The sequence below is a fragment of the Saimiri boliviensis genome, chromosome 15 (assembly GCF_048565385.1).
Source record: "Saimiri boliviensis isolate mSaiBol1 chromosome 15, mSaiBol1.pri, whole genome shotgun sequence".
Lineage (NCBI taxonomy): Eukaryota > Metazoa > Chordata > Mammalia > Primates > Cebidae > Saimiri > Saimiri boliviensis.
In genome coordinates, this window is record NC_133463.1 from 44,749,202 (window position 1) to 44,765,613 (window position 16,412).

Consider the following 16,412-nt stretch of genomic DNA (forward strand, 5'->3'; position numbering starts at 1 on the left):
GTAAACTGTAAAGTCCCTAATGTCTAAAACTCCCAAAAATCCCAATCCCAAGAGGTTAAAATCCCAAATATTAAAATCCTGACAGCCAAATTCTGGGGAAGGAAATAGTGAGTTTTTGGTTATATGCAAAATAACTACATTGTGTTAGTTACCTCATGTTAGGCTGAACTATTACCTTGTTATTGTCTTTATTTGGAAATTAAGTATGACTTAAGGAGGTGAGTTTGGGTGCCAAGTTGACAAGGAGTGGACTTGTGGAATAATTTTAGGTATCAATTTTCTAGATTGAGGAATACCTGGAAACCTGTTAAAGGGTGATTCTGGGTGTGTCTGTGAGTGTGTTTCCATAGGAGATTAGTGTGAATGAGTCGGAATGGACCAGTTGGGGAGGATCTGCCCTCAGCATTGGCGGGCATTATCCAACTGGTTGGGGACCTGGAGAGGACAAATACAGAAGGCCTCTCTGTTTGAGAGCTCGGGCAGACTTTTCTTCTGTTGCCATGGACACCAGAACTTTAGACTCACCAGGCTTTGGACTCCAGGGGTTTCACCAGTGGCCCCCAGGGCCTGAGGATTTTGACTTAAAACTGAGAGTTACACTGTTAGCTTCCCTGGTTCTGAGGCTTTGGACTTGGACTGAACCAGGCTACCAGCATCCCAGGGTCTCCAGTTTGCAGACAGCTTGTCATGGGACTTCTCAACCACCATAATCCTATTAGCCAATTCCCCTAATAAATATGTTCTCATATGCATATGCTATTGGTTCCATCTCCCTGGAGAACCCTGATTGTCACAGATTTGGTATTGCAGAAGCTGAATTATCATTCCTTCTTGCTGTATTTCTTATAACCAAATGTAAGAGATCTATGAGGCCAGGAGCAGTGGCTCATGCCTGTAATCCCAGCATTTTGGGAGGGTGAGGTGGGCGGATCATCTGAAGTTGGGAGTTCAAGGCCAGCCTGACCAACATGGAGAAGCCCCGTCTTTACTAAAATTACAAAAAATTAGCTGGATGTGGTGGCACATACCTTAACCCCAGCTACTTGGGAGGCTAAGGCAGGAGAATCATTTGAACTCAGTAGCAGCCTGGGCAACAAGAGTGAAAGCCATCAAAAAAAAAAAAAGGAGAGCTCTATGAAATTGTTATCTTGAAAAAAAGTCTGTGATTAGTTAAGCATGCAGGGCTCCTTAATGGTAAAAGATAAAAGTTTAAAAGCTAATCATTATTGGTGCTACAGAAGCAGAAAATCACTTATTTACAATGGCCAAGCAATAACCAGACTTTCAGCTGGACAGCATACACAGAAAATTTGCAGACCACACCCACTCTACATATGTAAATCCAGTGAGTTTTGAAGATGATGGAAGAAGTGAAGAGAGGAATGAAAACACAAAACATCTCCCCTGTTATAATATGGTTTGGTTCTATGTCCCTACCGAAATCTCATCTCGTATTTTAATCCCCATGTGTCAAGGGAGGGATATGATTGGATCATGGGGCAGTTTCCCCCATTCTTTCTTGTGATAGTTCTCATGAGATCTGATGGTTTTATAACCATCTGGGATTTCCCCTGCTGGCACTTCTCTCTCCTGCTGTCATAGGAAGAAGTCCTTGCTTCCCCTTCATCTTCTGCCATAATTGTTTCCTGAGGCCTCTCCAGCCGCGTGGAACTGTGCGTCTGTCCTTTATAAATTACCCAGTCTCACTTATTTCTTTGTAGTGGTGTAAAAACTGCTATTTCTTTACAGCATTGTATTTACCAACACAGTAAATTGGTGCCAGAGAGTGGGGCACTGTTATAAAGATACCCAAAAATGTGGAAGCACCTTTGGAACTGGGTAACAGGCAGAAGTTGGAACAGTTTGGAAGGCTCAGAAGATGGGAAGATGTGGGAGAGTTTGGAACTTCCTAGAAACTTGAATGGTTTTGACCAAAATGCTGGTAGTGATGTGAACAGTGAAGTCCAGGCTGAGATGGTCTCAAATGGAGATGAGGAACTTACTAGGACCTGGAGCAAAGGTCTCTCTTGCTATGCTTTAGCAAGGAGACTGGAAGCATTTTGCCCCTGCCTTAGAGATTTGTGTAACTTTGAACTTGAGAGAGATGATTTAGGGTATCTGATAGAAGAAATTTCTAAGCAGCAAAGCATTTAAAAGGTGACAGAGCATAAAAGTTTGGAAAATTTGTAGCCTGACCATGTGATAGAAAAGAAAAAAACATTTTCTGGGGAGAAATTCAAGCCTGCTATAGAAATTTACATAGGTAATGAGGAACCAAATGTTAATAGTCAAGAAATGGGGGAAATGTCTCCAAGACATGTCAGAGACTTTCACAGCAGCCCCTCCCATCACAGGCCCAGAGGCCCAGGAGGGAAAATGGTTTCCTGAACCTTGTCCAGGGGCCCCCTAGGTACAGCCTAGGTACTTGGTGCCCTGTATCCTGGCTACTCTAGTATGGTTTAAGAGGGCCAAGGTATAGTACCGGTCATGGTTTCGGAGGGTACAAGCCCTAAGCCTTGGCAGTTTTCCATGTGGTGTTGAGCCTGCGGGTGCATAAAAGTCAAGAATCAAGGTTTGGGAACCTCCACCTAGATTTCAGAGAAAGTATGAAAATACCTGGATGTATGGAATTTATGGAAATGCTTGCTGCAGGGGTGGGACCCTCATAGAGAAGCTCTGCTAGGGCAGTGTGGAAGGGAAATGTGGGGTTGGAGCCCTCACCAGAGTCCCCACTGGGACACTGACTAGTGCAGGTATGAGAAGTGGGCCGTTGTCCTCCAAACCCCTAAATGGTAGATCCACTAACTGCTTGCACTGTGCACCTAGAAAAGCCTCAGACACTGAATGCCAGCCCATGAAAGCAACCAGGAGAAAGGCTGCAAAGCCACAGAGCAGAGCTACCTAAGACCATGGCAACCCACCTCTTGCATCAGCATGCACTGGATGTGAGAAATGGAGTCAAAAGAGGTTGTTTAGGAGTTTTAAGATTTAATGACTGCCCCACTGGATTTTGTACTTGCATGGGCCCTGTAGCCCCTTTACTTTGACCAATTTCTCCCATATTGAATGGGAACATTTATTCAATACCTGTACCCTCATTGTATCTTGCAAGGAACTAACTTGCTTTTGATTTTATAGGCTCACAGGTGGAAAGGACTTGCCTTGTCTTAGATGAGACTTTGGACTTGGACTTTGAGTCAATGCTTGAATGAGTTAAGACTTTGGAGGACTGTTGGGAAGACATGATTGGTTTGGAAATGTATAAAGGACATGAGATTAGGGAGGGGCCAGGGCAGAATAATATGGTTTGGCTGTGTCCCCACCCAAATGTCATCTTGAAGTATAATCCCCATGTGTCGAAGTAGGGACCTGTAATCCCCACATGTCAAGGGAGGGAGGTGATTAGATAATGGGGGCAATTTCCCCATGCTGTTCTCATGATAGTGAGTGGGTTCTCATGCGATCTGATGGTTTTATAAGTGTCTGGCATTTCTCCTGCTTTCATTTCGCTCTCCTGCCACCATCTGAAGAAGGTCCTTACTTCCCCTTCACCTTCCACCATGATTGTAAGTTTCTTGAGGCCTTCCCGTCCATGTGGAACTGTGAGTTAATTAAACCTCTTTCCTTTATAAATTACCCAGTCTCAGGTATTTCTTTGTAACAGTGTGAAAATGAAGTAATACACCTGCCAAATTATTCAGTCATGTATGACTTCTGCCCCTTCACACATAGTATCAATTTGCTATGCTGTATATTTCATTTTCACATCATTTTCAATACTGGAGGTATAAATTAAGTCAAGATTTTTAGACACTTAATTCATTTTATGCATTTTTAACCAATTTGACTTCACAAAAGTGCATTATCACAGTATTGTGTATAAGCATTGTGCACATATGTAGAAATATTGAAACTTCCTCAGTAAATGAAGTTGTCCTTTTGTACACTTGCATTTGTTAAAGATAAAATTTCTTTAAATCTTGATTCTTTGGGCAACTGCATATGTGGTGGTGGCCCATTGAAGTTTTTAACAGATTTCATCAGAAGACCTAGGTTATCTATCAAGGTATTTCAGATGCCACAGTTATAAAGCTGGGTGCACACAATTACCAACCATAATGACTTTCTTTATACATTTTGCTTTTTGATCTATTTATGAATATGGTTTGTCTTCTCGTAACTTCTACACCCATGTGACCATTGTTAGTATGCCTGAGTGTTTATGCTTACAAATATCTGTGTATTAGTTCTGCCTATTTTATTGTGTAAAGTGGCCTACAACATGTTCTGTCATGTTTTTAGATGTTTCTCAAATCTCCTTTTTAAAAATGTATATAAACATCTCTTAAGGAATTTTTATTATTTTTTTCAGAATTATATTTTCAGGATTTTGATCTCTTAGGCTTATGATTTCCAGGATTTTAGATGTTAGGGATTATGATGTTTTGGGATTTCAGTGTTCAGGATTATAGTGTTTGGGATTCTGTCTTTCAGGATTGTGGCCTAAACCCCCAAAAGGTTAAATTTATAATTAGAATTTTTAGTACCAAGTATTTGAGAGCACTACAAAGAAATTTACCTTTTAACCAATTGTACTACTTCTTTCCTGCTGCTATAACAAAATAGCTGAGACTGGGGTAAGTTGTAAAAACAGAAACTTATTTCTCACCGTTCTGGAGGCTGAGAAGTCCAAGATCAAGGCATTGGCATTTGGAATGTAGTGAGGCTGCTCTCTGCTTCCATAATAGCACCTTCTTGCTGTGTCCTCATGTAGTGGAAGAGTGGAAGGGCAAGAGGGCCTCACTAATTCCTTGCAGCCCTTTTATAAGGGTACTGGTACAGTTTGGATCTGTGTCCCCACTCAAATCTCCTGTTGAACTGTAATCCCCAGAGTTGGAGGTGGGGCCTGGTGGGAGGTGATTGGATCATGGGGGTAGATTTCTCATGAATGGTTTAGCACCATCCCCCTTGGTGTCATCTTCACAATAGTGAGTGAGTTCTTGTGAGATCTGGTGATTTAAAAGTGTGCAGCAGTTTCCCGCTCACTTTCTTGCTTCTGCTTGGCCATGTGACTTGCCTGCTCCCCCTTCACCTTCTGCCATGATTATAAGTTTCCTCTGCAGAAACCAAGCATATACCAGCATCATGTTTCCTGTACAGCCTGCAGGACCTATGACTCTTTTCTTTATAAATTAAACTCTTGTCTTTATAAATTACCCAGTCTCAGATATTTCTTTATAGCAATGCAAGAACAGACTAATACAGGTGCTTATCCCATCCATGAGAACTCAGCCTCATTAATCAAAATATCACATTGGATTTTAGGTTCCAACCTGTGAATTTTGGGGATACCTGTATATTCGAACCATAGTACCAGGTATATTATTTATTACTGGATAACAAATTTCCACAGATTTAGCAGCCTAAAACAATACAAATTTGTTCTCTTATAGTTTCTGTGGGTCAGGAATCAGGGCACAGCTGGGTCAACTGCTTATCAGGATCTTTTTCATGAGCCTAAATTTAAAATGTCAGCCAGGGCAGGGCATGAAGGTTTATGCCTGTAATCCCAGTATTTTGGGAGGCTGGGGCAAGAGGATCACTTGAAGCCAGGTGTTCAAGATAGCCTGAGTAACATAGTAAGACCCCCATCTCTACAGTATTTTTTTTAATTAGCTGGGTGTGGTGGTGTGCACCTGCAGTCCTAGCTACTTGGGAGGCTAAGATGGGAGGATTGATTGAACCCAGGAGGTTGAGGCTGCAGTAAGCCATGATCAGACCACTGCACTCCAGTTTGGGAAACAAAGCAAGATTCTGTCTCAAAAATAAAACATAGTGTCAGCCAGGGCTGGAGTATCATCTGGAAGCTCAACTGGGGAGGGATCCTCTCCCAAGCTCACTTATATGGTTGTTGCAGGATCCACTTCCTTTTGGGTTGTTGGTCTAAGGGCTGTAATTCCTAGCTGCTATTGACTAGAGTTAGACTTCTTCTCCACTTCTTGTTATATGGGCCTCCCCACCATGAGAACTTACTTCATCAAAGTCAACAAGTTGGAACCCCAGTCTGTGTAGCCTAATGATGAAAGTGACACACCATCATCTTTGCCATATTCTCTTGGTTACAAACAAGTCGTAGGTCCTGCCCCACTAGTAAAGGGGGTATTAAAAATGGTGTGAACAGTAGGTGAGATCATTGGGAGGCATCTTAGAGTCTGCCACACCAAAATGTTGATTTAAATATTACCCAATCCAAAACTTGGACATAGGCATGAGATATTTTGCAAGCGGGAAAAAAAGAAAAGAAAAAGAGGGCCCAGGGGGGTGTGGGGGGAAGCCCAGGCTTAAATATAATGTTACTATAGGGTCCATCAAAAGTCTACAAAGCTGAACATTCTAGTTAACTGCTCAGATGCCCACAGTCCCTAATCAGTCACATTAAAAGCTGTTGTACTCACGTTTCTACTCCTTTAATTCCTAGTCTAGTGACTCATTCATAATAGATGCTAAATGCTGAATGGATGAATGTTTTTTAAATCTGGTGTTTCTATGTGGTGGGAAGCAGTATAGTATACCAGTTCAGAGCATGAACTTTGGAGTCAGAAAAATTCGGGATCTCATGCTTCCTTTGCCACTTACTTGCTATACAACCTTGGGCAAGTTACTCTAATTATCTTTGCCTCAGTTTCTTCCTCTGTAAAATGAGTATAATACTACCACATTTTATTGCATCCCGATGCACTATATATTTTAAGATACAGCATTATTTTCTGTGTAATTCATAAAAAAATTCTGCCAATTAAACTGTGATGTAACTTGATTGATTACAAGATATACCCTGATTTCAAACATATTAAAATGTGATTTTTTTAAATGTGCTTTAGAATTAATGAAATGCAAGGATGCCTACCTTATGTGGTTTTGATAAAGTTTAAATGGGATAGCACGCATTTAAGAAACTTGGTATAGGCCGGGCGCGGTGGTTCACGCTTGTAATCCCAGCGCTTTGAGAGGCCAAGGCGGGTAGATCACGAGGTCAAGAGATCGAGACCATCCTGGCCAACATGGTGAAACCCCATCTCTACTAAAAATACAAAAAAATTAGCTGGGCATGGTGGTGCACACCTGTAGTCCCAGCTACTTGGAAGGCTGAGGCAGGAGAATTGCTTGAACCCCGGAGGCAGAGGTTGCAGTGAGCCGACGTTGCGCCACTGCACTCCAGCCTGGCTCCTGGTGATGGAGTGAGACTCTGTCTAAAAAAAAAAAAGAAAAGAAAAGAAAAAGAAACTTGGTATAAGTGTCTTGGTATAAGATAAAATACTTGGTAGAAGTATCTTTCATATAGTAAGAGCTTAACAACTATTAGCTATTTATTATTATTAGCAGTTATGGTCCTCTTCTTGCAAACTCTTAAAATAAGCCATTATATTTTACTTTCTCTTCTAATACTTGAAACTGAGTTATAGAACAGATCTACAAAACCATTTTTGGGTTTTTTGTTTTTTTTTTTCAAAGAAGGAGGGAGGTGTTAGCAAAATGGCTATCTCAGACCAGATGATGTATAATGACCTGTAGTTATGTGCAAAATGCTTAATAACTATGACACTTGACAAAGGCCTTTTTGTGGAAAATGTGCTTCCCATGCTTCATCCATCTCTTAAACAAAGGTAGAATAAAGGCCCAAATTTTGCTTAGTAATTCAGCAGGTTGACAGCCAGCTTTTAATGTACCTCGCTCCACTTCCCTGTTCCTGTGATAACTGATAATTTGGGGACTAGCTGAGCAATTGCTCCACAGTGAACTGAAGGAAACCCTTTATAGATGAGACTGGAAATACTTCCAATGACATGAAGATGTATTTGAAGCAATGTGATGTTGATATAAATTGCTCCAAAGGCACAGCTATAATACAGCACCATAGTAGGCCAAAGTCTGAACAATGAGTGCATCTGTTAAATTGGCCACAGGTATAAAAAACAAAGCCCAGTGCACTTCAGTTACCATCATGTGTTCCTTAACTATGGGCATAACATTCTGAGAAATGTGTCATTAGGCAATTTTGTCCTTGTGAAAACTTCATAGAATACTTAGTACAAACCCTGATGGTATAACCTGCTATACACCTAGCCTACATGGTCTAGCCTGTTGCTCCTAAGCTACAAACTTGTAAACTTGTACATACTGAATACTGTAGGCAACTATAACACAGTGATATCTAAGTCTGTCTAAACATTAAAAAGATACAGTAAAAATATAAAGGATTAAAAATGGTACACCTGTATAGGGCATTTACTATGAGTGGAGTTTGCAGGACTGGGAGCTATGCTGGGTGAGTCAGTGAGTGAGTAAGTGGTACGTGAAGGGCTAGTATTGTACACTACTGTAGACTCTATAGACACTGTACACTTAGGCTGCATTGTATTTTTTTATTTCCTCTCTTCAGTAATATATTAACCTTAGCTTACTGTAACTTTTTTAGTTTATAAACTTTTAAGGTTTTTCTTTTTAGCTTTTTGACTCTTTTAGTAATACTTAGCTTAAAACACAAATATATTATACAGCTACACAAAATATTTTCTTTACATCCTTTTTCTGTAAGCTTCTTTCTATTTTTAAAATTTTTAATTTTTTACATTTTGAATCTTTTTGTTAAAAACTAAGACATAAACACATACATTAGCCTGGGCCTGCACAAGATCAGGATTATCAATATCACTGTCTTCCACCCCCACATCTTGTTGTACTGCAAGGTATTCACGGGCAATAGCATGCATGGAGCTGTCATCTCCTGTTGTAACAATGCCTTCTTGAGGAATACCTCTGAAGGACCTTCCTGGGGCTGTTTTATATGGTTAACTTTTATTTTTACATAAGTAGAAGGACTACATTCTGAAATAACAATGAAAAGTATAGTGTGGTATACTAACTAGCCAATAGGAATTTTTCAGCTCTCTGATAATGTTACAAGACCACCGTGGTGCATGATTGTATATGGAAGGACAGCTGGCCGCTCGTGTCTCAGCCACCTTGAAAGACTTCATAGTAGTTACCCCTTTGCACATTATTCTTGCTTCCTAATTGCCCGTGTGCCAGCTGCACTGTAAGGTTTCAGAGGTCAGTGACTGTGTGTCCTGCTCCCCATTTTTTCTGCAATAACGAGCACTCGGAAGGTTCTGAAATCATCACTGGGTGAATGTGTGAACACTGCGTAACCTCAGGCAAAGAACTGAATTACATATAATGATGCCAAACTTTACCAACATTCAAATAATTAGTTTTCATTTAATACTTGTTTGTCAAAATTATGCTTTGTGGTCTACCATTAATAAGACATGTTGTTGAGGTTGTTAAACCAAGTGAGTTTCTGAAAAAATAGGTATCGTGACAACTAGAAGTGCATATAGAGAAATTGTTCCAAATGACCTGTTCCTCAGTTTTACTCCATATTATGGGGCAAAATATCCTCTTTATTTTCCAATAAATAAACACAGTAGGTCCTTTAAGCTTACCATCTCAACTGCCTAGTCTGTAAAATGGAAATGATAGTAATACCTCCTCATGGGGTTGGTGTGAAGATAAGATGAAATAGCATCTTTTAAATACCTAACAATATCTCTGGTAATCAGCAATGAATGAATAGTAAATAACAATATCTTCATTGTTTCCAGTGTCGGGGAGATGTGTGTTCACAGATCTGGGTGCCAGGAAACTTCGGTTGTTCTTAGAGGGAGTAAGATACTGTGCTCTTGGATATTTCTCTCTTGATATCCAAAAGACTTCAGTTTCTGATGCAGCAACATGTGTTCTTTTTTTTTTTTTTTTGAGACGGAGTTTTTGCTCTTGTTAGCCAGGCTGGAGTGCAATGGCGTGATCTCGGCTCACCGCAACCTCCGCCTCCTGGGTTCAGGCAATTCTCCTGCCTCAGCCTCCTGAGTAGCTGGGATTACAGGCACGCGCCACCATGCCCAGCTACTTTTTTGTATTTTTAGTAGAGACGGGGTTTCACCATGTTGACCAGGATGGTCTCGATCTCTTGACCTCGTGTTCCACCCGCCTCGGCCTCCCAAAGTGCTGGGATTACAGGCTTGAGCCACCGCGCCCGGCCAACAACATGTGTTCTTTAAGGGGCTCTGATGATACTATAGCTCTTCCGCTGTATATTTTTTTGAAACAAGGTCTCCCTCTGTTACCCAGGCTGAAGTGCAGTGGTATGATCACTTCTTACTGCAGCCATGCTCTCCCAGGCTAAAACCATCCTCCCTTCTCAACCTCCCAAGTAGCTGGGACTACAGATGTGCACTAGCATACTCAGCTGATTTACTGACTTTTTTGTAGAGATGGGATCTCACTATGTTGCTCAGGCTGGTCTTGAACTTCTGAGTTCAAGTGATCCTCCCTCCTTGGCCTCCCAAAGCACTGGAATTACAGATGTGAGCCACTGTGGCTGGCCTTCAGCTGTATTTTGCTACAACATGAACTGCTGTTTGGGGTGCTGTTGTTTGTGCATCTTTCCTAAAATATTCAGTGTCCTGGGACTGAGTTTTGGAAAATGGTAAAGCCCAGTTGTGTGAACCTATGGTTCTCAAGCCTGGCTGCACACTGAAATCGCCAGAGGAGGCAGGGAAGCAGTACAGTGCATGGATTCTACCTGGAACTGAGTACTTGGAATAGTTCCGATTGAACCTGGATGATCAGTGTTGAAAACCAGAGATTTGGAGATGCTGGGAATCACTGTTTCTTAGGAACCATGTCTCCAGCTGGACCCTTTCAGTTCTGTTGTTTGTGTGTTTTGGTTTTTTTTTTCTTTGGTTTTTTGGTTTTTGGGTTTTGTTTTGTTTTGTTTTAAGACGGAGTCTCACTTTGTCACCCAGGCTAGAGTGCAGTGGCACAATCTCAGCCCACTGCTATCTCTGCCTGACTCCTGGGTTCAAGTGATTCTCCTGCCTCAGCCTCCAGAGTAGCTGGCATTACAGGTGCCTGTCAGTATGCCCAGCCAACTTTTGTACTTTTAATAGAGATGGGACTTCACCATGTTGGCCAGGCTAGTCTTAAACTCCTGACCTCGTGATCCACCCACCTCAGCCTCCCAGAGTGCTGGGATTACAGTCATGAGCCACCGCACCTGGCCCTGTTTTTTTCTTAAGCATTTTATTTGCATTGGGTTTCAGTAGATCCTGGATATATCGTGGAAGTCGAGTGGATGCACATCTTAAGCCATGTTGGGAAGGAGCACTGTGGAAGGAGTGACACATTGAGTGCTTTCTTGGTACTAGATCTGTGATGAACTTTTACCCTATTATCTTCTGCTAATTGTTGTTCGTTTTTTACTAATTTACTATATTGGTCAGATTAGGCTAAGTTTGCCATGGCGACAAGCAGCCCCAAATCTCAGTAGACTTAAACAGCAAAGTCTATTAAACAAAAGTCTTTACTATATTTCGGGCTTATGCTTTATGTCCATCCAGGATTCAGGTAAATGTAGCGAGGAAGAGAACACAGATAAGTGAGCACCAGAGTTAGAGAAGCAACACATGTCACTTCTGCTCACATTCCACTGACCTATACAGATCATGGGGTCACGCCCAACTGTAGGGGAACAGGGCATACACCCCAGCCTAAGCCTGGGAGGAGGAGGCCTTGTGAACAGTCTTTAAGACCTGAACGATGAGAATTGTTTGGCAGCAAGTCAGTTTCTTTTTGCATTTACCCATTTATGAAATCCCAAACCAGAATAGGTATTATATGGAACTATTCTGGGGCTTTCAGAAGTGTTCATATTTCACGTCAAGTGGAGTTAATTAGCATGTATACATATCATTTTGTAGTTTTACGAAATTTTGTGGAGGGTTTTCAAAAGAAATTTAATACTTGTTTTAATTTTCTATTATAATTTTAGCATGGAAAAATGGCTGCAAAGCAGCAGATATTTTTGTTCTTTCCTTTTTTATTTGTTGAACTAGTTAGAGGTGACTGACTGCACATACCAGTGTGGAGGAAATACTTACCCAAACCACTAAATGGCTCTCCTGCTTGGTGTTGCATTTATGGGAGTACTGGCTGTCCTGTTAGTATTCTACATTTCTAAGCAATCAGAACCATGACAAGGTAATGACAAGGTAATAAAAGAAATGTTAAAATTAGTTCAGAAAATGCAATTGTAAGAAAGAAAAAAAAAACGGAAGAAAGTCGGGAAGAAGTTAGGTTTGGGAGTAGGGACAGGAGAGACATTTGTTTTGCTCATTTCTGGTAGACAGTGGCATTCCACAGTTTGAAGCCAAGTGAGTAAGACTGGCAGCTGCTTGCTTAGGGGGTACACACTAAGGCCTCTGCCTGCACCACTTCTTCTGGAAGTGAAGAGCCCTGAAAGTTCCAAGTGCTAGATGTTCACATAGCAAAACAGCAAAATGCTAGAGAGCATCTCTCATGGGGTCTGCCTCTGAGGGTCGGAGAGGCCTAGCTGTTTAGCACTCTGTATTTTTTCCATCAACCCTGTAGCTGGCTTTGGGCTTTAACTTTTCTCAGGGGTTACCTCATGTTTGAGGAAGTTGACAGCCCCAACATGGATAGTACGTTAAACATTTTTAAAACATTCTGTCCTTTTCCGATAAATTTGTATCATTGCTTCCTTCTTTATAAAATGTCCCCTTAGAGAGTAGGACACGTTTTACTCATTAGAATTGGAAGGGGAAAAAAGCATTCCATTCTTCAGAGCCACATCCAGTGTTCACTGCTTTTGAAGGAGTGATGTTTGACACAGAAACGCATCAATGGGGAAGGCCACATTTAACTTTTGTTGTTTGGGCTCAGCACTGGAACCAAACCAGTTTTTCTTGTCCTTTTTTTTTTGGTCCGGGTGGCAGAAAGCCCAGAAATATAAGTTTGCATTGCCAAGAGATGGCTCTAAATATAGTGCTGGTGGGCAGGAAGATTGTTTACTCATGAATGCAACTGGTGTGTGCTGCATACTCCTTGTCCTCCTCCAGCGGGAAGGAAGAGTTTGGCTCCACTGCACCGCAAGCCTCGGGCCCTGCCTGCTGAAGGAGTTTAGAAACAGGAGCCTGGGCAAGTTTGCTTTGCACTCACCTCCAGCCAAGGCATGGAGATCACACAGTCACTACCTAGCTGGATGTTTTATTCTTTAGGATTTAGGAGTATAATTAAGCACAACAGTGGCCAGCCTCTAGAAACTGGGAAGAAAGCGTTGTGTATGCCTTGTTTAAACACAGATTGTTTATAAAAGATATAAAAAACATGGCTTTGCTTTGTGTTTGCTTGGAAATACAGGAGGAGTTGGCTGGCTACTATCTACCAGCCAGCTTTGAAACATGAATACTTTCACTTGTTCACCAGGGTGGCATTTTGCTCTTTGCTACTGCAACTGAAAGGAAATGAAACTGGTGGGATTATTAGACTGGCCTGAAAATGCTAACTTTAAAAGATTGTTTTTTTAAAGTTTTCCCCTAAAGCAGAGCAGGCCAGCACCATAAAGAGCTTGGTTCCAAAACTCCTACTGTTCTCTTGCACTCAGCAATTAAATAAAATACACTTTGAAACCTCAGTTTATAAATCAGATTGCCCCAAAGGGATGAGGGAGCTGGTTTGATCATTGTACCGGTCCAGTTCCTTGATAAAGGTTTACTTTATCTTTTTTTTCCCTTTGTCTTTTTTCCTTGGTAATGGATGTAAAATGACAGCTTTGCAGATTAATGTTGATTTGGCTTTTATGGTAAAAGCTTATTATGCCTAAGGAAATACTGCAAAGTAGCCAGTGCATTTATATAATGAAATCATCTGTATTGAATGTATTAACATTGAACAATTAAATTCAGCCTGTAGTTGGTTCTAAAACCCAGTGCTTCTTAGAAAGAGACCATTAACTCAATAACAAGCAATGGGTGGATCTGATCTCAGAATCCTGGCTAGGGCTGGGTGCTGTGGCTCATTCCTGAAATCCCAGCATTTTGGGAGGCAGAGGTGGGTGGATCACCTGAGGTCAGGAGTTCGAGACCAGCGGGCCAACATGGTGAAACCCCATCTCTACTAAAAAAATACAAAAATTAGCTGGGCATGTTGGCAGGCACCTGTAATTCCAGCTACTTGGGAGACCGAGACAGGAGAATCACTTGAGCCTGGGAGACAGAGGTTGCAATGAGCTGAGACGACACCATTGCACTCCAGCTTGGGCAACAAGAACGAAACTCTGTCTAAAAGAAGAGAGAGAGAGAGAGTCCTGGCTGGCTTCAAGTCATGCCGCTCATGTCACTCGAAAAAGAGCAAAATAGTGATTTTTGATACTGAAAGATCATACTTTAGCATCAAGCAGCTTCAGGAATCTTCACATGTATATACTTTTAGATTCCATTGATTGGGAAAATGCAAAGGAGAAGGCTGCTGGGAATTCATGCTTGTGTATGAATTTTTACTTTACTGATATCTTCCATGTACATTTGGAAAATAATACAAATATGTGGTGGGTAAATTGCAGCCCCTCAAACAGTGCTTGCCTCATATTAGCATTCAGCAAAAGTTTTGAATGAAAATTAAATATTGTTCAATCAAGGGACAGTTATTAGTGGCCTGACAGAAACTTCAGGCCCACAGGTTAGAAACCAAGATAACAGTCTATTTTTCTTCCTTTTGATAGGGCTTTTGTATTGCCATTCTAAACAAAGACCAGGAAAGAACCAGCACTCTGGCCCAGGGAGTCATTCTTTGGTCAGGGCAGGGCGTCCTAGCAGTGAGAAGCATTTTGCCACCCACCTAGCTTTATAGTGTGATTATTTATGTGATGTCAAGCTGACAGTTTAAAGACTTCCTCTGCCTTGCCACTTCTCTAACAAACATATCCAGATATTAAGATTTGAGTGGTTTAAAAAAAAAAAAAAGCAAAACTTTTCTCATTATCATTGTTGTTAACACATGTAATCTACATTGCAAGAGTAAACATTTTCCCACACAGGAATTATTAGAGTGCTTCGTTCATAAATATTTTTATTTTTCCTAAACTAATTTTTAGTCAAAAAGATTTGTTTAGAAACAGTCACCCGAAGATGTTTTCAGAGATTCCTGAACTCCTCAGTGCACGGCTGTTGAGCATCTGAGATGGTGCTAGTCAAAACTGAGATGTGCTAAAAGTTTAAAATAAGGCCAGGCACAGTGGCTCATGCCTCTAATACCAGCACTTTTGGAGACTGAAGCGGGTGGATCACCTGAGGTCAGGAGTTCAAGACCAGCCTGGCCAACATGGTGAAACCCTGTCTCTACAAAAAACACAAAAATTAGCCAGGTATGGTGGCATGCGCCTGTAATCTCAGCTACTCTGTAGGCTGAAGCAGGATAATTGCTTGAACCCAGGAGGCCGAGGTTGCAGCCAGCCGAGACCACGCCATTACACTCCAGCCTGGGCAACAAGAGTGAAATTCCATCTCAGGAGAAAAAAAAAAAAAGGTTAAACTACATGCTGGATTTTGAAGAGTCGTATGAGGAAAAGGATATAAATCATCTTGTTAATTTTAAATGTTGATTTCACATAGAAATGATATATTGCATATGTTATACTAAACAAGATACATTATTAATATTAATTACTCTTTTCCTTTTTTTTTTTAGTGTAGCTACCAGGATTCATAATTACACATTGGCTTGCATTGCCGTTTTATTGGGTAGTGGTACCTTAGAGTTTGAGGAGATCTCACCTCTCTGAGTCAGAGGGAGAAATTATACCTGGTCCCCAATTGTACACAAGTTGGCATCATTGCCTCCGTGCCAACCCTGTTCCATGTTGCAGCTGCCTGGAGGGATGTGTTGAGGACTGTGACACCATACTTTGCTGAGCAGGAAAGAATATCCTGAACCCCTGGCCCAATATCACGTGTGCGTCCAGGAGTTCTTGACTGGCCTAAAGGATAGTTAACTAGAAGCTTCCAGGGCACAAGACTAAGTTCAAGCCAAAGTTAAAGTGATTCCGTGAGCAGAACACCTTACACAGTGCAGGTGAGGGAAGATTCATGCACCTGGAACCTCCAGGCTGGCTGAGTTCAGCCTGATAAGTCACCTCCAGTAAATAGGGAAGGAGGGTCCACCCCTGGTTCAGTTACTGACACCATAGGTATAGATCACAGATGCCCATGTCTTGCTGTTCTCCACAGGGACACTTTTCCTTGGAAGATATTTGCCAAATGCTAATTGAGTGTTTATTAAATGTTTACTGTGGGCTAACCAGTAGGTTTTTTTTCTATGCATTGAAAGTGTGAATAAAGGGGAAAAAAGGGCTCTGTTATGAATGGCACACATAGGACAACTCAATTGCTCTTCGTGCAAAATAAACATTAAGAGATTTCAGAAGCATAATTTTTTTGGTAGGTGGGCAGCTGGTGATCATTGGTCCCAGCACCTTTACTTCTTGTCACTCTGGT

The 16,412-nt window shown here is 41.4% G+C and overlaps 1 protein-coding gene and 1 non-coding gene across 2 annotated transcripts in view; both read left to right on the forward strand.

Annotated features, from left to right (window-relative positions):
* Nucleotides 1-16,412, forward strand: part of ZNF704 (zinc finger protein 704) — a 237,108-nt gene that overhangs the window by 105,200 nt on the left and 115,496 nt on the right. The gene's annotated exons all lie outside the window — the stretch shown is intronic.
* On the forward strand, nt 16,261-16,394 carry LOC120362435 (U11 spliceosomal RNA). Its single transcript, XR_005578342.1, has one exon. It is a non-coding gene; the product is annotated as a U11 spliceosomal RNA (small nuclear RNA).